General features: G+C 42.8%; 1 long non-coding RNA gene across 2 annotated transcripts in view; it reads right to left on the bottom strand.

Annotated features, from left to right (window-relative positions):
• LOC114563217 (uncharacterized) overlaps positions 1 to 22630 on the bottom strand; it is a 79121-nt gene extending 56491 nt beyond the window's left edge. Inside the window, exons 1-2 of one of the 2 annotated variants that reach the window (XR_003693593.1) lie at positions 22267 to 22630; positions 9602 to 9667 (exon numbers count right to left, since the gene is read on the bottom strand). This is a non-coding gene — a long non-coding RNA (uncharacterized LOC114563217). Of the gene's footprint in view, positions 1 to 9601; positions 9668 to 10834; positions 10875 to 22266 lie in introns of those variants that run through there. The other variant, XR_003693592.1, reaches the window with a different exon arrangement.
• Between the last annotated feature and the right edge of the window lie 2691 nt (positions 22631 to 25321).

Genomic DNA, 25321 nt, shown 5'->3' with positions numbered 1-25321 from the left:
GTGTCCTTTCCCTGTTGTTTTTTTCCTAAACCCAACCTCCGCCATCCCGTTATTGTCACGCGTCACCCGCGACCGTCTCCCGGCGTGTGAGGCGTCCTCCCCTGGGGTGTGGCGTTTGCTTTCCCCGTTAATCTCTGTATTATTATTTTGTGCTTGCCACCACGAAAAAATGACAAATACGTCCCCGTGAACACGAATCAATAGATTAAAATAACGTGACCATTTCACAAACTCCCGTGCAAAAACAATTTCAGTGGATAAAAGCTATGTTCCAGAGACCAGGGTTGGTAACCTGAGTTCTGCATGTTGTTAGGTTTAGGCAACAAAAGCATTTTGGTTAAGGTTAAGGAAAGATTGTAGTTTCAGTTAGGAAGTTACTACAACGTAAACAAGTCCTGCCTCGTGTTTCAAGACTTTTTTAATCTTTAACCAAGAACACAATTTTACACGAAAAGTGCTCAATGAATCCCATCAAATAGGTTAATCATGCTTTACCTGCCACAAGCAGATATTGTAGGGAAAAGGAATTAAATATGCTGACAGTAAAACATTGCATCAAGCATGAATATTTGTAACTTGGCAAACTGGTTCAATAAAAACGTGGCCTGGGTCGGGCCAATCACAACGGTTTATCTAATATGGGGCGTGTTGCAGGCGATGACAACTTGTGGAACAAGTGGAGCCTTCGCGCTTTACACAAAATACGTGACTTGCACACCCTCATGCTGGGGACACTACGGCAAGCATAAACCTTGCTTAGTAAAGAGGTGCGCTGTTGAGGCATTTTCAAAAAACAACCAAGATGGCTGCAGCTGATGTGGAACTTTCTGTTGAAGTACTATTTTCAAATTCTGATGGCAAAAATGGCAACACTCGTTCATAGACATATTGATGCTACACCTTCACAGCTCATCTCTGCACACTGTAGTCTGTTTACATTTGCCAGTCGGCTCAGTGCTAAGTCACATTTCGTTGCGCTGTTTGGTCTCGTGATGGCAAACTAATGCAGAAAATATTTGGGATATTTGCTTGACAAATGACAATTTATTCAGAGAAGCTGATTTAAAAAAATTATACATTAAACATTATTATACAGATCATGACCAGGGAATCATATCACAACTGGGTGACTGATTGGCAGAGATTTAATAAAAAGCAAGTAGTGGTACAACATACAGGTCTAATCTTCAAGTGTATACATGTGAATGCAAAATACTGAATGGATTCATCGCAACACACAGATGTGCTCAGACTGTTGTGCAGGTATCCGCATGCACATACATACTGTATGTAAGTGTTATTGTGTCTGTCTGTTCGTTAGTCTACTTTTTTCTCATCCTCTGTCTGTCAGTCTGTCAGGCCATCTGTGTGTATTTCCCCTTTGTGGCAACCTGCCTGCCTGCATTTCTCTTCCCCCCCTTACTGTCCTATTTGCAGCGAAATGACTCCTGCCTAGATCAGTGTTTGGGATATTCCTTGCAGCAAAGAATACACATAACCCTGTGTGTGCTTTTGCGCATTCCCTGTTGAATGGACGCTTTTGAGTTTAGGATGCTGCAAGTTGAAGATATATTGCAAGAGATAGGTGTCAGCGAGAATGGCAGCATTGTTAATTAAAACATTCCCCTTGATGGGTCTCCACCTCAGCTATGATATCTAGGGCAGTAGTAAAATAAGATGCCTTTGATTGTTGAAGAATATAAACACACTCAGGCACACACTCAAGAGTACTATACTGAAACAGCAGTGGAAATAAAAAGATTTAGAGACTTAAAAAGGAAAACAACTCTCTTGAGTCTTTCAAAGGATGTGTGTGTGTGTGTGTGTGTGGGGGGGATGATAAGACTCTTTAAGCTTTCAGCATGCTTGAAGTTCTTGTATTCAGTGCTTTCCCTCAGTGATCACTGTCACTCCCATCCATCCAGGCAAAATTGATTTTTTTGTGTAGTACACCAGTAATAACAACAACAACAACCACCAGGAGTGCAAAGATTTAGTGGCTGCTGCCTGTTGCAAGGCAACACATATTGTTGACGTCCATCATTTCATTTTCACGTTTTATTTCCTCCTTCACCAAGATGGAGGAAGTAGGAGTTGAGACAGTGAACATGAGTTAGCTGACTGATTGACAGACTGAATAATGAAACTGGGATCATACTGATTATCAAAAGAGCTGCAGGAAAGTTGGTAGAGAGAAGAGGTTTCCACAGGAAAGCACTGCATTAAAGTAAACTGCATTTCATCCTTAAACATAATGCATTTGATCTTGCAAATTTGGAAGACCCAATTGCAAGACAAACAGGTCAAAGCAGCGCAACAGCTGGCCCCACAGTTTACACAGACTTCTACAGCTGCTCTCGTTGAGCAGATAAATATACCCAACAGTGATACAGTCAAATAAACCCGCCTCAGTGACCAATGAACTTTATGTCTCCATTCATTGCATTTGCATGTTGCAATCAAAATTCCAAGTTTGTTTTTCTTCTGAGTTCTCCTCCTTCAAGCCCTCATCATACACCGAGCAGGTATCGCAAGTTAACACTTCACTAATGGTTCCCTTTTGGTGCCCATTAACTGCCCAATGATTATCTTTACACTCAAATAAACAGTCACACGTTACCTTGTGTCACCACAGGGCCAACAAACTGGCCAATGAGGGGCTGGTTTGGAGGGTTGAATAAAGTTGGTCACTGAAAAAACTTGATAAGCCAAGGACTTATGGTGCGTTCCATTTGTACTCAGAAGTCAGAACTTCTGAGATCCAAGTTGGAAATTTCAAATGGAACGCCCCCAAAGTCGGATTTCCGACTCGGAAAGTTGGACAACATCATAGTATCCCAGGCAAAGCCGACCTTAAAATCCGGTACTGTCCAACTCCTACAACACAACATGTTGCTTTGGTGTTCAATAAGCATATTTCCCAAGATGTTGAATAACTCTTAAACACAATTTTATGACGTTGCTACATTAGATTTGGAAATACTTTGTCCAAGTTAAGTTCTGTATGGCTAAAAAATATATATATATATTTTGTTCCTTAACCAAACTGTTCACCAATCTGTGTAGAAATCTGTTCACAAAACAGAAAAATAAGAGAGATGAAGATATGACCTCCCTGCCGGAGAGATTTTAAGTTAAAGTGGGGTTAATGTTTACAAATCCATAATACTTAAGCAGAATGTTTTAAGTAAATGAACAAGTCAAAGTACAACTGTAACTTTGGCCCTGTAGAGAGGAATGACAAAGGCAGGGGAGGAGCGTATATGACACCTCTATCTGTTGACTCTACACGTTTGTAGTGTTTAATTAGCTGTAATCCAATTGAGGGATATGGCTTCCTGTTAAGAGAGGTGCAAAGGGTCGAAATAAACAGCTTACAAGACTATTAAACACTAAAGATGCAGCCTACAGCCTATAGGAAGACAAATCCCTGATCTTAACACACTGAGCATCAGTCCACTCCTCAGGTGTGACCTGATCTCCGGGAGCTGCTTCATGTTGCTTCAGGCTCTAACTCTGTCAGATCTACGCAAGACTTTCCCCTCATTATTAAAGCAGATAAAATAGGAAGAGGGACACAGAGAGAGGGTGTAAATTGAAAGGATAAAAGATAAAGGACATGCAGGATCAGTGTAAAGACAATTTTGGTCGTAAAAAAAATATCAATTCTTATCTCACTTTTATCGTATCTTGCCTGCGTTTTTTTTTTTTTTTTTTTTTGATCAAGGGAGATCAAAAAGTATGGCAAGCATGTGTTTCTAACTAGAACCCCAGTGCACGCACAAAACACTGTTATTAGGTCATTATGATAGTGATCTCTTTCTCTCATCAAAGCCTTTGTTTCAAAACCACCCATGAGCCAAAGGTGTCAGCTTGTAAAGACTCTCTCCAAAGCTCATCCAATCAGGCTCAAATCATCATCCAAGCCCCCTATCCTGCAGATAAATGAAATTCAGTATATACATGATTTAGAACAATTGGTCTGAGAGGAACAACAGTTGGTTGATGCAGAAGGCATGGGCTTTTTTGAGGAATAAATAAAGCTTAGTGGTCAAAAAAAAGACTGATTGGAACATGGCTGAAAACCATGGCAACAGACTCCTTAGTAAACAGTTTATGGAAGCCCAGTAGGAAACCGGGTGGTTGGGTAAAGACAGCCTTTTGCTAATCAGTGCATACCAACACCTCCAGCGCCCAAACCTCCATGAATTTCTCAGGAACAGATGTGTCAACTCCTGCCGGCCCCTACACTGTGCCGCTGCAGGGATTAAGCCAATCAGAACTGTTACTCAAAGAGAATGGTTGCATAAATTACTGTGTGTGGGGATGTTTGTGTGCTTCGTGGTGCACAGTATGTTTTAATCTACTCAGATATCGGTCTTTGAGCAAGTGCCACCTGAAGACAAAAAGGTCAAACTTGCACATTTCAAAGAACTGTCTAGTGAGATCTAGCATACTTGAATTCAAACTATAAAATAAACACTAAATATTACATTAGATTCTTGTAGAATATTCCACATCATAAATCTTCTTTTCCATCTGACAAATTAGAAGAAGAGCAAATGGATAGATACTTAAAACTATAAGTTCAATGAAAAATATAAGAAGAAAAAAAGGTATCTTGACCTATCTGCCTATAGCGGGGAGTTGTGTCGTTAAATATAATGTTGCAACTGGCTGTGATCAATAAGCCAGCAGCAGAAGGACCAAAGCAATCTTACAGGATACACTACAGACACAACTCATCTAATCATCTTCAAAGTTTCACCACCCAACACAAACCCTGGGTCCAGCTCTGAATCAAAGACTATCACTCTCCAACAAATAGGTCGACACAACACAGCACGTTAGAATCCATGGAAGCATACACATATGCAGATGCCAAACAGACACACTCACTCCTCCTTGAGAAACTTTTAGTCTCATTCACAGCCTGCTCTTCTCCCAATGTGTATCCCAATGTATAATTTACTCCTATCATTTATCAAAAATAATTATCCGCTGGGGCAACTGGAGAATATTGGTGGTGAAGTGACCCATCTGAGGTCAACGGTAAATTATCTTTCAGGGACTACTCCGCACTCTGTGGGTTGTTGCCAAGCTGCGGTGCTGGATGGTGAGGTTGCGGCGGTGTATGGGATAAAAGGGGAGGCATGGTGGGGGGGCTGCCAGTGCAGATGCCCGCAGACAGACTGCCTTGCCTGAGAGACACGAGAGCTGCCGGAGCCTCAGACAGCTCTCTCCATCACCCCCTCCAACTCCCCCACCCCTCCCGTTGCCATCTGTGAAGCACACACACGCACACACACACACAAACATGTAAAGAAAGACAGCACCACTAACTAAGAGGCCCAGGGACACTTAGCCACGTTAGCAGCCTTACTAAGACCGCTGTGCAGGGTAACTGCTGACATGCTTTAAAAAGACTAAAAGAGTGAGAGTTAGTAAAGAGGGAGGGAGACAGAGCTGCTGAGCCAGATGGTTGGTCTAAGCTAAGCTAAGCTAAGCGCCAAAGAAGATTGAGATACCAGCCAGGTGAATTCTCTTTTTTTTGACAGGTGGGCAGAGAAGAGCCGTCTGGGGTTGACAGTGCTGCCATGTTTTCAATAAGCAGTGCTGCGCATGTGTGTGTGCGTGTGTCCTACAGTGTGGCAGGAGTAGCCGCGCTGATGGTGCGACCATTTTTGTGTGAATATGTATGCGTGTCTGCTATTCTGTTTCTACGTGTCCATATGGGAAGTATGTGTGCGTGTATGGTCACATTTTGTTTATTTTTCAATGCATGTGTGTGTCTTATGTATGGTAAGCCTTGGTGGTTTAGCCCTGCACTTGTATCAATTACAGCGGATGGTGTTGACAAGTGTAATGACAGAGTGAGGACCTCTAATAGGCCAGACTGTCACGGAGAGGAGAGTAAGCTACTGTGTTCAGCACTCTTCACGTCTCCTTTTTTTTTCTCTCCCCTTTGTGCTATTTTTACTTTTCCCACTCGCCTATTCTTCTCATGGCTTTCATTTTTACTTCTCTTCCATCCTCTCATCTGTTGTAAGGTTAAAAGCGTAATTTAAGGTGAGAACAGAAGAGAAGAGGTGACTCAACTTTAGCTTTTTCCTTTGTGGGAGATTTTGTCCCACTGTCAAGGATAAAGCAAAAAATTTTCTTTGAAAGTTTAAATCTGGAATCAGCCACGTAGACCAGGGCCATAATCACCTATTTAACATGGGGGGCATTATCAATGAACACCTTCTGCAACCCAATCCTCTGGGGTCTGGGGGGGAATTGTTTTAGAGACTTAACAGCTAAACTGACCATTTTAAAGCATTTTGAAACAAAAATTTGAGGATTTAAGTCATGTTACACGAAAGGTTAAGCTCAAAGACCTGAAATGATAAATGTTTAATGTACTTCTTTGAGCTGTTTGGTCTTTTAAATGTAGATGTAGAAAATGTATTGCAAAGTAAACAAAGTCTAATACTTTATTGTACTCTGTCATGTTTCCAGGAGGGTGTCTTTTCTCACTCCTCCAAGTCACCTGTTCCTGCCCTTTCTCCAGCATCCTTCTGTCTCCATCTCTGTCCATCGAGTTAACATGAGATTATTTGGTAAAGTACTGCATGCTGTCTATATTTGTTGATATTTGACCAGCGTTGGGTCCTTGATCCTTTCTTATTTACCCTTCATGCCTCGTCCGCTGCCATCTATCTCTTCTCTTAACCTTTGCCTGATTACAACAAAGTGAAAAGTCCCCAAGCATAGGCCACCTGACAACACCTGAGGCAGGGAAGGTAAACCGAACATTCATGCATGGGAAGGAACTGCACCCTTCAGGTGCAATCAATCACCCAATCACCCAGAGGCTATATATACTGCCTCCCTTTGTTCCTTCTTTCCCACCTCAAATATGATGTGTGCATCCTTTGAGGTGTTTTCCTTATAGCTGTTTTGATTGTGAAAAACACAAAGACAGAAACAGAGGCAAGCAAAGAACTTGAATAACAATCTGCCTACTGAAATAAATGCTCTGCTTTAACTGCCAACCTGTTGACTGCGTCTCATTCATGCTAACATCAATTGAGTCAACTGATGTCAACTCTCCAGTGTTTCCCTACATGCCATAATGAGCAGCATTTGGTTAATATAAGAAACTTCCATATAAATATAGCTATTGAATCAGCTACTAATTTACACTCTTTCAGCTCACCCTCATTTGTGGTTTTCTAAAGAAAAGCCTAATGTCCCTGTTCCCCTCCAGGGTTATTGTTATGACTTTAAACACAAGTCAAACTGCCAAAGCGTGAATATTGTGGGTCGTGGCTAGACCGGATACTAGTGTCAAGACTGTGATCTTCTCGCGAGAGTTTGAGAGATAGCTGGAAGCACATTGTCACATCAGCTGTTTACTTCTATTAGTAGAGCGATTTTTTTTTTACAGCGATGTGTCAGCAGTATGGTCTGGCTACGCCGCATTTTTATTCTGGGATAGGAAAAAGATATGCCCTGGCTTCCGGGATGACGCTAAACCCCGGATGCAGCAACGGTGCCTTTCTAAAACAAATAGCGGAAGGGGAGGGACATTTATCCAAGCAAAGTACATCCGTTAAGTCAGACTAGTAGAGTATAGAACGCTGTCCCCCCACCTCACCCAAGTGTCACTTTGCTGTTCAGCTTTCAAATATTACAAAAATAAGGTCACTGATGATGTTACCTATGACGATTCTCTCTCCTTTGAACCCAGATTTGGAACGTCAGTGCATTCTCGTTAAATGAGTCAGTACGTTATCAGGGTTCACCGCTGTGCTGGAAATTATTGTTGATTGGTTCCAAATTTTACGCACATTATAAGAGCATGAAAATAGTCAAAATCAATACATTATTGGGGGGTCCTTGTACGCCCCAGACATAGACTGGAGAGGCTCTGTGTATACAGATTGTAGATTTAGGTTTTAATAATTTCCCTTTATGTTCACACTGATGTTGGATTTCTTTGATGGTGGCAAAGGTAAAATAGAATTTCATTTGGTAAAAGTATGAAATATTCCTGCACTTTGATATATTATTCAGTCAAAGGAGCCATGACAGCTGTTGCAGACAAAAACAAAAACAGTAAACATGGGTCAGCTTTTATCACAATTTTCTGAGTTTGGGACAAAGCTGAAGTTACTGTGTAACCCTTGACCCTTGATCAATTCCAGATATCAATCTGACTAAAATCCTGCATGAGTGAATCTTATGTCATCTAATTGTACACATGATGGTGAAAATTTGAGTTAGGATGGCTCGTTTTGTGCTAAATGAGCTCACAAACTCTGCAATAAATCTTGTAGTAATTTTCCTCTAACATAAGGAATAGGATTTCAGTACATTTTGATTATTCGCAAATGTATTTAAGAGCAGTCTTAATTGTCTAACAGTGGTTAGCTACTACATCGATCTAAGGATGCTGAGGCAAATCTGCCGTAATAATTAATGATTAGTCCGGGAAAGGCAAATGCATTTTGTGATCACTTTGGTGAACGCAGACAGTGCACATTTGTTCATACAAGATAAAAGTGCTCTGCACAGATGAGCTGTGTAGACACACAAACTCGCACACAGACACACACACAGACACACACACACACGCACATATACATTTGTGTGCACACAGTTTCATGGGCTCTAATCTGCAGTGCATTCAATATGTGGAGTTATTGGCCAGTGCTGTGGTAGGCAAAGCTAAATGGCACACAGAAACCTGCACGCTAGTCACCATACATGTATCCAATCAGGATCTGGCCTGGGTCCCATGCCAGCGGGGCCAATCAGATGCCCCAGATGCAGCCCACCCCCCAACCCCCCCGCGGAAACACACGCATATCTACAGTGAACACACATGCACACACATCAATCCAGCTGTGATTCTTGGACATAATCCAAGTTGCCTGCAAGGTGGAGTCTCTGTGTGTGTGTGTGTGTGTGTGTGTGTGTGTGTGTGTGTGTGTGTGTGTGTGTGTGTGTGTGAGAGAGTGAGAAAGAGATGATCTTCTATCATAAAACAGGAGAATCATATCAGCAATCATTGTTGGCCACACACAAAATAGAGAGGAGCTGAACACTGAAAGAGCACAGGTCACTTTGCAAGATGGCAGAACAATACACATCCAAGTGAGAATTAGAGAACAAGAGAGAGACAGTGAGCGAGGGAGAGAAAACGTTACTGAGAGCATAAGAAAAAAGCAGGCAGTCATTGAATCATTCTCACACAGAGAGCTTTGGCCCAGATCAGCCAGAGAGATAAAGGAAGAGGATTACACTGGCTGAAAAGACTTGGAAGTATCCTGAGTCTCCTCTGACTGTCTGCCACTTCTACAAAGTCACCTCTGACAATGGAACTGTGTTAGCAGAGTGATAGATCAAAAACACAGAAGTACATTTGGGAAGTACGCTGTAGTGATGTGGCGGTCGTTCAAATGTCCCAAATCAAACATGAATAGATGTATGTTATAGAATAGGCAAAATGAGCAGTGTTTGTGGGGTTGACTAAGCGTGTCCATGACGAAATGTGGAAAACTGGAACCATTTGCCCAAGATGTGGTCGGTTTACAGGGCGGAAAGGACTCACCTGTGGTACAGAGGGCCTGTTCAATGCTACCCAGAACTATACGTGCCGCAGGGAGACAATCTGTGTCTGTTAGGGTTAAAGACAAACAACAATGATAGTTAGTTTCACCTTAAAGGGATTATTTTACAGCTTGGGTCTTATTTGCATGGCTTTGGTCGTCTTTTATATCAGTTAAGCCCCTGACACACCAACCCGACGGCTGACCGTCGGCAGAAAAGGCAGTCGGACTGATCAGTCTGCTCCCCTAGGTCCAAAAAGTGCCTTGGAACACACCGAAGCAACGCCGTCTTGAGCGTACGCTCTGTGCGTGTGCGAGACGTAATACAAAAAATGAAAACCGGAAATGATGAACGCGTCACGTGGGTCTGGCTTCTCCAGCCTATAGTAATGGCGGCTTGTTTGAAATACGATCTCTTATTTTACGAAAACAGTTTACTGAAATGTGTTTCTGAAAACATTTTAAGCAAGAAATAGGCCATACAGTTGCTGAATCTGTCTTCATTTCAGATCGACAAAGCTCAGTTTAAAAGATTTTCGTCAGATTTTGAGAGGCGTTCGTCACTCAATCTGCTTGTTATTTCTGTGAGTCCGACTTCCCGCCCTCCAACCCAGTAAGTCAAGTTGGCCAAAATAAAGGCCGACGGGCCCTGAAACGAACGACGACACGGAACACACCAAACAGACTCGAGTCACCGACATCGCCAGAGTGTCCAACGGCCAATTATCGGGTTGGTGTGTCAGGGGCTTTAGGGTAACTTTGGATTTATCAAAGTAATTGCTGAGATTTGCAAATAAAACAACTTCGCTACAACAGTTTCACAGGGCAAGAATGATCAGACTACAGTTTAGCAAGCCCATTTAAAACACTTCACAGCACTCACAAAATGTTTTTTATTATTGCACAGGAAGCCGTGTTTTGCTGTTGAACTAGGAAGTAGGTCTGTAAACTGGGGTGGACAGTTTTAACTTTGTTCGGTCTTCCAAATAAATTTGGCTAATCTGATTGTTTGTTTAAAAGATAACTGAGTGTATGGGTGTGTTGGGGCTATTACCACTATGAATGGTAGCCACAGCTAGCAGTGTGCTATTTGCTAATGGGTATTGACTGTGACTGTTTGAGGCTTCCTGACAATAGTGTTAGCCTTGTTTGTTGTGGACATGTTTGCACATTTGTTTCTTAAACAGGAAACATCCCACAAATCTGGGATATTTTAGCATTTTTGATTTTCTTACCTCTCCTTTAGGCAGCACTTGAACATGCTCTTTCAGAACCAGGAAGTGCCAAACCAGGTCCAGCCTATTTGGACTCCTTTTATGGAGGTGTTCCTAGGGGAATGCACCGACCGTGGTATAGGTGGAGGGGGGGTTGTGATGTGTTTTGAGAAAATACTAGTTTTTAAAAAGTTTTTGTTCTGATGACACTTTTTAAAAACTTTTTTATGTGATTTGCTGGCTATTAACTTATCAGGTATATCTACTGAGAAACTGATGAATTGCTGTTGTGAGTTGATTGATTTATGAATTGGTATTTCCTGAAGTAGGATGAGGGTCATAATTTAAAAGGCCTTTTCTTAAAAAATATTGTATTCCTTCTGCTGTTCTGTCACTTGAAATAGATTTGAAATATTGAAATGGGAATGGTTTGCACCTTTCCTTCTTTGGCTCTTGAGCTGTAGTTTAAGCAAAGTGGTGGCCTGAACATCAGTGCCAAACCACTGTGCCATATTGCTTAAGATTATTTCCAAAAATGTTTTTTTGTAATATCTTTTAAATGAGCGGTTAGTAAAGATTAGTGTCTTTTTCAAGTCACTTCTTGGGACAGCAGTGAAAGTTTGTATGTTTTCCCCTTCCGTAGCAGCTGGAGTGATGCTGCTTTCTGATGACCTTAAATAGCTTATTGATTTCTGGTAAAGCAGGAATGGACAGACTAGAGTTTCTTTCCCCTTCTGTGTTTTTTTCTCTTCCAAGCCATTGGGATTATCAGGGTCAGATTTATTGTGGTATAAAAATACTTGTTTACTTACTCTGCCTTCTGCTGAAAACAACACACACACACACACACACACACACACACACACACACACACACACACACACACAACCCTTGCTATGGTGTGTATCTGCTGTGTGTTGTGTTTACGGGCAGCCGTGGAGTTACTTATCCAAAAAGGTCAAAGGCATAATGGGTTATAATCTCCTTGTGGACAACCTTCTTGCCCAACAACACTGCTACTTGTAACAAAGAGCTTGGCCTCAGCCCTCAGCTGTCGCTTCCCCTCCTTGGCTTCCATCAAGCAGACCTTAGACGACTGGTCCATTATCTTAGTGCCTATCGACTTGTCAGACAAATTCAAATTTCACATGTCAATTAAATGAGTGTTGCCCTGGTGATTAGCAGATCCCACTAATTGTCGCTCCCCCACTCCCTCCTCCTCTTTCCTCCACTTTTTTTGCCCCCTTCCCCTCCTCTTGCTCTCCTGCCATTTTCCACATGGAGGAGCAGGGAATGGGGCTTTGTGCCATTGGGCCCAATGATGGCTCCTCAGCTTCATCCCCCAGCCACGCTCCTCCTCTTAAACTCCCAGATCCCCTCTCTCAACTCTGGGGTGTAAGGAAAAGATGGACTTAAAGAGTGAATGTGTGTGCATGTCTCTGTGTGTGTTTGGTGGGCACATATAGATCACACAAGCGTGAAGAAGTATATAGAGTTGAGTGCATATGCATTTCATCCTGTTTGGGGCCACAGCATCAGGACGCAGGATGGGATGCTCAGAAAAATCCAGCCCTATAATCTCATGCGCACCTTACAAACATGAGCACAGGGACACAGCCACTCTGACACACACTCCCACACGTGCACCCTGGCAGATAATTACCCCAACAGCCTCTGGAGAGCAGAACGCCCATGTGGGCCCCATAACCGCTTTAGACAAGGGCCATGGCACACCCAAGAACCTCCTTCTTTGTCTATCTCCCAAGCCATGTGGTTGTTTTGCTTAACTCAATGAACTTGATCCCAGCGGTGTTGAAAAATGTTAAATCAAGCCATTGAACAACAAACAAAATGGAATAAGTTTAAGTAGAAGTATGCATTAATGTGTAATCCAATACACAGCATTATACTTAAAAGGTACACACTATTTAATAATATTTCCTTACTACACTGCTTGTAAATGTCTCACTCCTTGATCAAATAAACTCTTAAGGTCACGTTCAAGTAGCTGTTTGCTTCCATCTTGGCTTGCTCACAATCTAGGAGTACAAAATCTTCATGAAATTATTGCATATTAAGTGAGTCACCCTTTTGATTTCCAACGAAAGTGGTTCCTGCAGGTGTTGGATGAATGCATTGAAATAAAAACTGGTCTATTTCCCACATGAACATCAATACACCCACACACATATGCCCTGCTCTGATCACTTTGACAAGTGTGTCATGTTGGCGCTGTCTGAGAGCTCTACAATATTGGGATTTTAAAACCTTTGAAAGCAAGCCAGACAGAAAACTCTCCTCCAGTCTTAAGCAGAGCTCTAATCATCCCACATCACAATTAAACACAGTGGACAGCAGCTCCAAACACTGGGTGACATCTTAAAACTGTGTGAATGGTCCCTACCCCCAGCAGCCCCCCCATCACCTAATGTTCAACACTAACCAAGCATTACACAGACCTACATTCACAACTACAATAGAAAACACTGCAGCAGGCCAGTGCAGCCCAGACGGTTTCGTTTGCACTTTATCAGACTATACAAAACAGCAACGCCTCATTGAGCCACAATTTGCTGCTAGTTTCCTACAAGAAGCAAAACAAAGAATGGGGCGGCCTGGCCTTCCTTTTTGTGCCAAAGCACCGGACCAGAGAAGGCACATAGACACACACACATATACACACAGCCAGAGTAGAGGAAGTACATACAGAGAGAGAAAAAAAGTGAGAGCAGCAGAACAACACACTCCAGAACACGTCTGTCACATCCTACAAAGGACAACATGAGTAAGCTGCTGAGCCACTCAAAGTAAAAACAGTGACACTGCACACTGCAACACAACAAACCTCTCATTTTATTCGTATTAGTGCAAATGGTATGTGTAGAATAGACTTTGCATATACAAATGCATGTTTTCAACTGAAATGAGTAACTACTACAACTTTCATGTCTTACATCGGCCTTCCTACAGAAGCCACAGGAGAGAACAATGGCTTGTCCTCATGACTGGGTCACGGACATGGCAGCATTTAAAAAACGCTTGGGGATAAAATACTTCTGTTCAGGCAATCGCTCTCCTTTTCCCTCCCTCTGCTTCCCCCGTCTCAGTCCCTCTTCCTCTCTTGTTGTCTCTTTCACTCTTCCTCTCTAGTTTTACTACCACAATAATTCCTCAGTGAGTAAGCGAGTGTGTTTTGTGTGCGTGAGCCAGTCAAGGCTAAAGTCCTGTTTGTGCATTTGTGTAGTCATGCGAAAGCACGTGTGAATGAGTGTGTTGCTCGTGGATGAGTGCTGCGGCAGAGTGTGCTGAGGGAGACAGAAGTCTGCACAACCAGAGGGGCTTACTTACAGTCAGGCTATCAAACAGGCAAAAAACTACAGTTAAGAGTTTGGCTGTGTGTGCCCCTGCACACACAACATAGGCAAAAAGAAACCCTGTAACTGCAATTCTCTTTGGAATGAGAGTAATGCAAATGATAAAATAATGTCTGAAGGATAAAGGCTCCACATATCTAAATAAACAAAGGCAAAGCAATGCATACATAAGACCAGATTCATTAGCATACAAACTCAGATCAAAAGGCTTTCTCAAGTTCAGTACATCATAGCCTTCTGCTCAAAGAATTCCTTATCAGAGTGCATTCAAGAGCACTCTGCCCTCCTCCCTTTACTTCCAACCACCACCAGCCTTACAGTGCAATTTGAAACAGAAGAACAGCTCCTCTGGAGAAGAAAATTACGTCGCCATGACAACACTGAAGAAGTTCAATCACTGACAAGACGGTGCAGATGATGTGCTGATTGTGCCTTGTGTGTGAGAGTGTGTGTTGGCCTCCCTTGTTCCACCTTAACCCGCCCCACCCCAACCTTGCTATACCCTCTTCTAGCTGGCAGCTGTTGGTCCTGGTACAGGATGGGCGTGTGTTGTTTTGTCTGCCTGCGTGTGGATAAATAAATGATGAGAGTGTTGACTCTTTGGGACAGGGCTACGCTGCTGCTCTGTCCTGCTGCAGCTTTTCTGTCCCGTCAACATGGAGAAAAAAGGGTCTGAGATGACCGCTAATTGGAAGTGGCGAGGTGATCTGATGACACTGCAGGGATACTTTGGTTTGTCACAACGTGTAAAGGCCCTCACATTTCAAGGGTGGCTGCCTTCAAGGAGGAGTTAATCAATGCACAGCTTAAAGCAAACGACTCAGGACAGAGCACAGTTGCTGGTCCTGGGGTAAGGTTAAAATCAACGAGACATTTCAGACAGACAATTACTTTCCCCGCTGACTTTGAAGCTATTAAAACACAGAAACTGCAACTATACTGCACCTTTAGAAATACATCACACAAGAAACTGTACCGTACCAATATATTATATCAACACCGTTATCTAAAGTAAACACTCTTGTGATTTTGATATTATACACAGCTGCTGAGGTAACTGCTGATAGCAGAGAACACCACATCCTGCAGACAACCGTGATAGAGAGCCTTTAAAAGATAAGATTAAAATGCATAAGCTCAGAGCATCAATCATGGTCCGAAAAAAGTGATTCCATTCACAATCGATTTCCATGGTACCATCACTCCCTACAGCACATATGATACTTTTTCCCAACGACTTTCTTCACACTCACAAAGGCATTTGATATGGAGCACAAGAAGATAGAGGAGGAAAAGAGATTTATGTGTCTGGGAATGCCTACATACCTGCATCCTAACATGTCATATGTTCCCATCTAATTCACCTTCTGAAGCAAAGAGCATCACACATAATATCTATGTCTAAACCTCTCTCTCTTTTTCTTTTTCACTCTCTCTCACTCACACACATGCACATTACCCGCCACCCTCTACGGTGCGCTACACTGACTTGTAAAGTTGTGATTTACACTTGTGTACTAAAAACAGCTTGAGACAAACAAACACATTAAAATCACAAATGCTGAGGTCTTCAAAGTGTGCCAGCAGTTGGGCTAATTTATTGAGGCATCCTTAATTTAATATTGAGGCAGTCAATTTTTTTCCAAAAAGGAGAAATGTTTCTAGAACCTTGAATCATACATGAAACCTGGGTCTCGTGTATATGCTCCCAGACCACCTCTGGTGCGTCCCTTGGTGAAATTAAGACCTTTAGAAACCCATTTACATTGTAAACACACCATGCAAATCTTGTTTACCATGTTGGGGGTCTGCAGGCATGGTGGTTGGTTGCAGGTCTGAGGATGGAGGATCTAGGGAATCTCCTTGGACCACCACACAGACATAAACACACACAGTACTCACCCTGCACCCACTAACTGTATGGCCCCCCTGGGGAGAGCGCCCACCTCCTGACCTCCTCCAACAGGGGGGTCAAAGGGAATTTAACACAAGGGTCCCACATTCCTTAAAGGTGATAATTGATGTAGCTGCTGGCAGGGGGTCACCAGGCACAGGGTAAACATGCAATGACTTTCTATGTGCCCCCCCATTCCTGCTAAACAGTATGCATGGCTGTGACCTCGTTAAATTATGCCATCAAGCCTTGCGTGACAGCGTGTCACCCATTACAGTGAACTGGGTCTGCTTGGTGTCTGAGCACCCAGGTGTCTCAGTTAACTATAACCAAACCATCAGCAAGACAAGCCGCTTTACACATACGGTCAAATACATGCTAGAGGATAGCTGTATTAAATGGACTAGAAGCTAAGTGGAAGAACCATGAAGAAAAACAGCTCAATAACAAAATAATCAGTGCAGCCTAATCACAACTCTCCATCTTCTCTAAAGCTCGGCAAACCTGGGAGCAGGTAAGGAGACAGTGATGGACGACAGCAGGGAAGCTGTGAGGTCTACTTTGCTCCATCTTCCACTCTGGGTCTCCCATGCGCTCTGTTGCATGGGGCCTTGCCCTTATCGTCAATATCCGCAGACCAATAAGATAAGATAAGATATACTTTAATGTTACTTTTAGGTTACTGTTTTATCAAAGGTGGCTGACTTTTTTTATAGGAGGAATTTAGTACCTGCTGTTCAATTCAAACTAAATTTACACTGCTTCAGCACAAAAATCACAGAAATCTTACTGGATAACGCTAGGTGATATTTTATGTTTTTCTTATTATCCACAAATCAAAAGACTAAAAAACAATAATGAATTGATCTGTAATGTCTGTGTATTTTATTCTGCTGTGCCACAGACTTCCATTGTTGCCCAAAAACTTTTCAAAAAACATCAATGTGCCACACCATTGCACTGGATTACATGTTCTATGATTGTGCTGAACATGGACACTGTAGTTTATTTTGAGTCCCAGATACATCATCCTGCTGCTGTAAATACTCACAAGTGCACCAAATGTGTATTAATCTGTAGCTGACAATAGTCCCCAATAAATGCTTTTAAATTCAATTCAGTTTCCATTCAATTTTATTTATAGTATCAAATCATAACAAGAGTTATATCGAGACACTTTACAGATAGAGTAGGTCTAGACAACACTCTATAATTTACAAAGACCCAACAATTCTAGTAATTCCCCCAAGAGCGAGCATTCAGTGCAACAGTGGCGAGGAAAAACTGCCTTTTAGGAAGAAACCTTGGCAGACCCAGGCTCTTGGTAGGTGGTGTCTGACGGGGCCGGTTGGGGATGTGATGAACAGTGCTAAATAATAGTCACAACAAAGATAATGGAACAGTGACTAAAAATGGTAGTCATAGTAGTTCATGTCAATGGCGTTACAAATGTTTTCTCCTGTTTTAAGACATTTCTTAGTCTAGCTTAGGTCTTTTTATGGCATTTGTTGACAATAAAAAAAATACTAGCAAGGAAGCTAGGTTTAATAAAAAAAAAAAAAAACTTACATTTCTATGATAACATGATTCAAAGAACATCCGTGAAAAAAGTAAAAATTCTCTGATTCCAGCTTCTAAATTGTGAATATTTTCTAGTTTCTTCACTCCTCTATGACAGTAAACTGAATATATTTTAGTTGTGAACAAAACAAGACATGTGAGGACATCATCTTGGGCTTTGGGAAACACTGATTGACATTTTTCATAATTTTTAGACATAGACCTATAGACATATAGATTAAACAACTAAGCGATTAATCAAGAAAATAATTGACAGATAATTTTTTTTAAAACATTAAAAAATATATGATTCATTTAAAAATACTTAAAAAATAGATGATATATGCGCTGGTGTCCTGTGCGTTGTTAATGGTGTTTATCTTAGATAAGAGTGCCAGGCAGTGCGGTTATTTTCTAGTCTCTGCCCACATGTGGTTCCCCCCAGCCACACACTAGGCTTGGGGAGGTTATAAAAGCCAAGGGGGTGATTAAGAAGCAGGAATAATGGCCTCCACAAAACTAGGAATGTGTTTAACTGCTACAATGGCTCCGGAATCGTTCTAAATCGGACTGTCGCCGTTAATATCAGGAATGATTCTGCTGCTCTTGAGCAGGGAAAGTTTCTGGGGTTTTAACGTTATGTTCAAAGGAACTGGCCCTGGGAGAATATGAGAAGCAGAGGCAGGATGTACTGTAGGTTGTGATTTATGTCCGAGGGTGACCCCGGAGGATTTAGGTTGGGTATATCTAGAGCTGTGCCGACCTATCCACCAGTCCTGCATTGTTGGAGGTTGGTGGATCCTTCTAAATCCAGGATTGAAAAGTCACATATACAAACACCTTCACCTCTCCTCTCTTTCTCACATACAGACACACCAAGAAGAGAGAGACAGAAAGAGTTACCGTTAGCTGCTACCTGCCTCCTAAGCATGCCCAAACCACATCACTTTCCTCATTACTGGAGCTTCATGGCTTTTTAGAGCTCTGTGCTTTATCTGGGATTTCACATTTCCCAGCCTGCCACTTGACATGGCTCACCCAGCTGCCAGCAATCAAGTAGCAGAGGGCAGCAGCGGGGCTGGCTAAGTCTTCAGGCTGCACCTTGATTTGAGAATTCCACATCACAGCCACTGGTCCTGCTAAGCTTCTGTAATTACAGGCCACACATCCCATCACGCCTCCAACCCTATTTCTACCCCACATCATACACTGACCTGACATAATGGGTGAAGGGGAAGGGGGTGCATACAGGGAGATAGAGATGGTCACGGGTCAGGGGTAGATTCTACGGATGTGGATCTGTGCCTCAAAAGGCATAAAGTGTGTGACAGTGTTGGAAAAGGAGTGAGAATATGCTCCATTAAGCAGCCTTACTGTCAATCTCAGATTGTTGTGTGTATGAAACATCACTGTGTGTGTTTTTTTGCATTTCTGCATGCATGTACGTGTGCGCTTGCATCTACAGTACACACATAGTATGTGTATGTGCCTAATTGAGAGGTAAGCAAAAAAAGTTGCCTTTAAAGTTGCCAATAAATATCCTGCCAGTAATGTTAAACACCTGCCCGTAAAGCCCGGAGGAATGCTAAATGAAACCAAGTTGCAGAGCCTGTCTCCTGTCTGGGGTCTCAAGTCAAGACAGCAGGATTTGTAATGGCTGTATCCAGGATTACTGGGTTCAAGCAGAACAGCCAGGAAGCAAGAAAAAAAGACATGACATGGTCGGCAACACTGCTTTTCCTCCCTCCAACGGCCAGTCATGTGTGTCCCGTTTACAGTACAGAATAGTCAAGAGTATTCTTCAGTGTAATTGCACAGCAGAATCAATGCTACAACTTTTGGCATCAAAATGATGTCAAAACACATCATGGCAGCATTTTTTTAACACCACTCTTACAGCTGAGTGATCAAAGCTCCTCATGGAGTGCTGTAAAATACTAGTGGACATATGTGTGTCTAAACAAAAAAAAAGTGTTCTTTGTGCAAGTGTGAGCTAGATAAAGTAAGACAGATGATTACCGCAACTCAAAACAAGCCCCCCTGATCTTCTTGCCCCAGTGCCACACACCCATAAAACATCCCCCCCACCACCACCACCACCACACACACACACACATTTAAGCACACATGCCTGTACATGCACAAAGATAACTGTGCACACATGCACTAAAGCACCTACATTCACAAAGATATAGTGTCAGGACAGGAAGAGGCTCTCGCTGTGCTTTTGAGCCTCCAGGGGTGAAAGAGAGCATCTGACCCCAGAAGCCAGAGACGCTGCCGTTTGGCCTCAGCTCTGGTTTCGATTCCCTAAACTCCTGACGCCTTCCTCCCACTGCACCTGTTGAGCGCCAATAGACCCCCTGCGCAGACCCTTTCACCACAGAGAATATATGGCCCAGCTCCTTGGTCCAGTCTGGCTAATTGCTACTGACCTCAAACTGGCCCCAAATGCCACGATGGGACGGGGCGTTTAGCTGCTGTTGCCAACCTGAGGCCCAGCTCAGCAGTCCTCCCACTCACTGGTGCCCCTCCATTCCTCAACAAGGGCCAGTTAAGGCTGACCGAGCACAAGCATTTACTTCCAGAGTCACAGGCTTCCCCATTCAGCTCAGAGATTAAGCACTGCTGTCTACACGCAACCATGAATAATGAAGTTATCACTCCAGACAGGCAGGCAACAGCAGCATGAGTTATATACACCAGTAATCCCATAGGCTGCTGCACACATGTGCCAAAACGTATACAGTAGTAGCACCACTGTATACTGTAGCTCATGCATTATTTCACATTGCACCAGACTTGCTTAGAGCCAATAAAATATCTTCAATGGCCTTAGGTTTAAGTGTAGGATCTTCAATTTAGCTTTACTATCATCTTACAATAAGACAATGCATTGGCGTGAAAAGCCAAGGGGCCCAGGTGCAAAGAAGAGTTACGTGGCCCCACTACACGCTAATTTTGCACAAGTGCCTTTGGAAACTACTTCAAGTGTCCTGTATACACACAGAACACACAAAGAGATGAATTTGTTACTGCACTAGGGGTGGGTACCTGGGTACGTTTTAGGCACCGACCAAATTGCCTCCTTTTCACAAAATGTCTCGTCATTTGATACCAAATTTCAATACCTAAAGAGTAAATCTCATTAGCGTCAGTAAGCTAATAAGCATGTAGCATGCTTCTACCAAGATATAATAACACTGGTCATTGGCTGTCCAACGTTACATGTTGTAGAGACACGCAGGAAAAACTCTTATGTTACGCACAAAGACGGGGCTCACAGAGTAGGAGCTGAAAAATATAGTATCGTTCAGGAACCGGTGAAGTCATGGTATTGGTATCGGTACTGGTATTGAACATTTTTTAAAGATACCTAGCCCTGTTCAGCTCTGACATGTAGTATGGTTGTATTATATAAGACGTCATCAGCACAATTATATATATGTGGAGACAGGTATAATATACCTAAGAATTTATACCTAAGTTCCACTGTTACATTTAAGCAGGTTATTTAAAACTGTGGACTACAAGGAGAAAGGTAACATCTGCCAGGAGCGGTGATATTAATTTGACAAAATTGATATACTTGAAGATTTGTCGGTATATTATCATAATTTATTATTATCTTTTAGGCTAACTATGACCACCTCATGTCAGGCTAAAGTCCTGGCAGTCAGGACAGCAGGTGGCGAGATGAGAGAAGCAGCCTGTTCATCATCTTCAAAAATAATGTCCATCTGTCCATCTTTCTTTGACTGGAACCTTTTATTGTGATAAGACATCTAAACTGGAATTATTTAGACTTGTGCAGTGAGGTGTAGTGTAAGTTTAGTGTTGTACATTTATTAATACAAATTAATATTTTTAAGTGCAGTGTGATTATCAGTGTTGACGTTGTTGCCTGCTTTTCTATATTATTATTTGATATGTCTATGTTTTCTTTTCAACTCTAGTAACACTTTGGTATAATATTATATTTGAGTTATAGCCGACGCAATTTTCTAAATTCAAATTTTCTTTCTTATCGTTAATCGTGGAACATAACCCTCCCTCGTGCTGCCTCTTTATAGTTGTACCTGGCGTGAGGGTGGATAATAGCAGACAGCACGTGACTGCAGCACTCTCCCGTCTGGACGCACGGCAGGTCTGTCAGAGCCTCCCTGGTGAGGACGACACACGCACTGGACGGATAAAAATAGACGCCATTCATGTTTTGAAAGGGCGCTTAGAAAGCTACACGATTCTCATCCAACTTGGTAAACTTCATCACAAACGCTTGCTTTTAGTAGTGGTATCATTACAAATCAGTCTTTAAACTGTCTGTCTGTTTATTGTATAACAATGCGTAAAAGCACACAGACCAGCCCCGCACGGATTTCACTCCTCCCTCCTGCACTTGCCATTCAAGTAAAAGCAGTAGTGTTTTCTGTTCCATCGCACCATACACCTCACCCCCGTCTCATAAGAGCGACACTGACACAATTCGTTCACTTGCACAAGTCTTATCGCCTCTGCTATGAACTGCGTCACCGGCTTCAGAGAGGGGCAAGGTATGGCACCATATCTGAACTTGCATGAATGAAAGTGACGGAATTAAAGCACTCAGTCAGCAGGCGACTCACTCAGCCTCCAGTGCGTCTGTCTGTCTCGCCTGTGTGGCGCTCTGCTGCATCCTTCAATGAGCATCACTTTGTGGAGCCGGTGCGAGCCATCCTCCTTTACAAACACCGGTCCTGGACATCCTAGACAGTCCGTCCTGCGACATATTTTTAGTTTGGACCCGTTGATGTCACTTCCTGCTTGGGTAATAGCCTGCACAAATGAGCACAAGGATGTGGAGGGGTGTTCAGGGGAGCCGTAAGAATGAATGTTCGACGTCACGCGGCAGGCGAGTTCACAAGGTCATGCAGGAGCGAAATTTCCAGACGCAGACAAGAAGCGCGTTAGTCTCTAAAATGACAGTCATCATCCCATCTGGCTCATTCCAACTGTGCCCTATACTTTTACATAACCAGTCACATCCACATCATCCTACCCCCCTGTGATGCGCCGGCGAGTTTCATTTCCTGGTACGTTGTGCGCATTTACGGCCACGGTTATGCAATGATGAAGACGGCATCATCACTTTAGCTTATTTTGAGCGTGCATCTGCATCACAACCGGTGATAATACAATCAAGCACATGAGGCTCTATAAAAGCTATAGTTTATCACAAAGTCCTAGGAACACCTGTTGGAGTCAAAGAATGAATTTTAGGAGATGCATAGTTAAATTCGGGTCTCCTGTTCTTGTTCAGTTTAAAAGGAGCTTATGGCCTATTTGAAGTGTGTTACTACTCACTGCTGTGTTTAAGTTTCAAGCCACTCATTGCTTTAAGAAATCTGCTTGTTCTTTGACACGCATTAAGAAAATCTGTAAGAGTCATAATGGGCTTTTTTTTTATCTGCCTGGGGAAGACTGATTGCGCTTGCCTGATGAGAGGTGTAGGCACACTGAGGTGATCTGCTGGATGCGTGATGGAAGCCGTCTGAGTGTCAACTCCTGCTAAGAGCGCTATCCTCTTTCCTCACCCAGGTCTCTCCTCTTTACCTTTGAACCCAGGCCCAGCAGCCCATCTCTGATCTACAGAGGGTCTCCTCTTACCCCCGTCCCCTCACAGGCCCCTATGATAGATGACCATCAGCATGCCAATACTGCACAATATTTCAATTTCCTGCCCAGGAAGAGGAATTTAAGGGGTTGAGTGAAGTTCAGAGGCACAGTGTGGTGCCTCCAGCTCACAACCAGCCCCCAGCCTTGTACCGAAGACCCAAGATCCAAACATTCAACCGAGAACATTCCAGAAAACAGGTCCTCTCTGTGTCAACAAAACAACCCCTGCTGCCATCGTCCTGCCTGACAGACTGCAGTGCAGAGGACAGTGACAGGAGACCCAACAGCCTCTGTAAGTGCATCATTACAAAGAGGAGAAATTGTTTTATTCAAAAGTGAATATCCTGTCTGCAGGGTTAGGCTTGGTATTGGCCTGTTGTGCTAGTCACTGCCGGTATGACATTTGGTTTCAAAGGTTTCCTCGATAAGGATACAATTCTGCAAAAAAAAGTATTTTGGGGCAAAATTGTGAAATTCAAGCCACTAAATATTTTCACAAAATACTTTGGCTATCACCGATGTCAGTTATAAAACTTGTTTAATTTTCAACCACATCTTTTTATTTTGGGTGGGGGGGGGTGGTTGTTTTATCTAAAATTTAAAAAAAATGTTTTAAAACAAAAATCTTGATATAGCAAACACTTTTTTATTTCATCCTTTTTTCATGTACTGTAACAATATAATGATAGAATATACAAAACGCAAGGAAAATGAAGCTGTGTTTGATTAGTTGTGGATTAGTTATATTTATATGCCACGGTGATTCAAACAAAGTATTATTATGTACATTGTATTAATGTGAGTAAGGCGGGCAGATTTTCAGTAGGACTGTGTGGGTGCATGCAGCCTGTACACAAGTACACATGCATGTGTGTAGTGTAGTATAGTATTTTTTGATAGGAAGACACTCTCATGTGGCTCTGTTGTAAAGGTCTACGATTGGTTGGATTAGTCAGAGGGCTGTGGTAAGAAGGAAGAGAGGCTGCGAGGCAGGCACTGCAACCTAGTGGTGAAGAGGGGTGTGTGGTGCAGAGGGGAGTGCACTTCGGATCACACAAATACACTCACAAATACACACTTCCTACTTGCTCATAGACAAACACAAACACATACATTTAAACCCACATTCTTTGTTTATTTTTTGTATAGCAATTTATCTCCTTGAAACACATGCTCTTAACCTCTAACCTATGTATTTGAGCTTATGTCCTCAATACCCAATATAGTGTTCCAGGTTTAAAAATAACAGATAATTCCCTACAACCCACCCACATACATGACTTCACGCTCTCTAACTAGGTTTGTACGCATTTGTTATGTCAACCCACTCTCCTAGCCCCTCCACCTTACACCCCCCCCACTCCTACTTCCATCCTTTCACAGCCAAACCCTACTCTTGAACCAAATGGCACTGATAGCATAGTCAAAGTCAGGAGCTCTGTGACTACCCAACCTTCAAAAAGGAGCACCCCTTTGCGTCTGCTATGAAATATTAAGGAAGTACAACCACACCAGCTGACTGAGCAGTAGTGTCCACCTTTTTCCAATCAACCAGCGGCCACTTAGCCAGGCTGTTTTTGGAGATGTTCTGCCTAGGACCCCCCCAAAAAAAAAAAAAAAAGACAGATTACCCCACCCTTCCAGATGTGTTTTTGCAGAGATTAAGGGGAGAGAGAGAGAGAGGGTAGTTGGGTGGGTGGAGCTGGTCACCAGTTTTGGACGAAAGAGGAGTACGGCATGGACAAGTAAAGTCCCAAAAGCAGGATTTAGTAGGTGTAGAGCTGGGCTACCAGAGCCACGGCCCATTTTTTTCTTGAAAGGGATTAATAATGAATTAAGGCACTCCCACCCCCCTTCTTAAAAGATATTCATGCATGCTAATGCATCCATTATTTATAGTGTTCATAGAGGCTGGCTAGTGGTGGCCACATGCAAGCGGGAGGGATGTAAGGATGAAGTGAGGAGGTGGGGGTCTCTTCCCCCAGAATGAAGCTTCGAGGCTCTGGAAGCAACATCCGCCCATTG

The sequence above is a fragment of the Perca flavescens genome, chromosome 10 (genome assembly GCF_004354835.1).
Source record: "Perca flavescens isolate YP-PL-M2 chromosome 10, PFLA_1.0, whole genome shotgun sequence".
NCBI classification, from domain to species: domain Eukaryota; kingdom Metazoa; phylum Chordata; class Actinopteri; order Perciformes; family Percidae; genus Perca; species Perca flavescens.
Note: the sequence above shows the minus strand (reverse complement) of the source record. Positions and strands in the feature narration are given on the sequence as shown.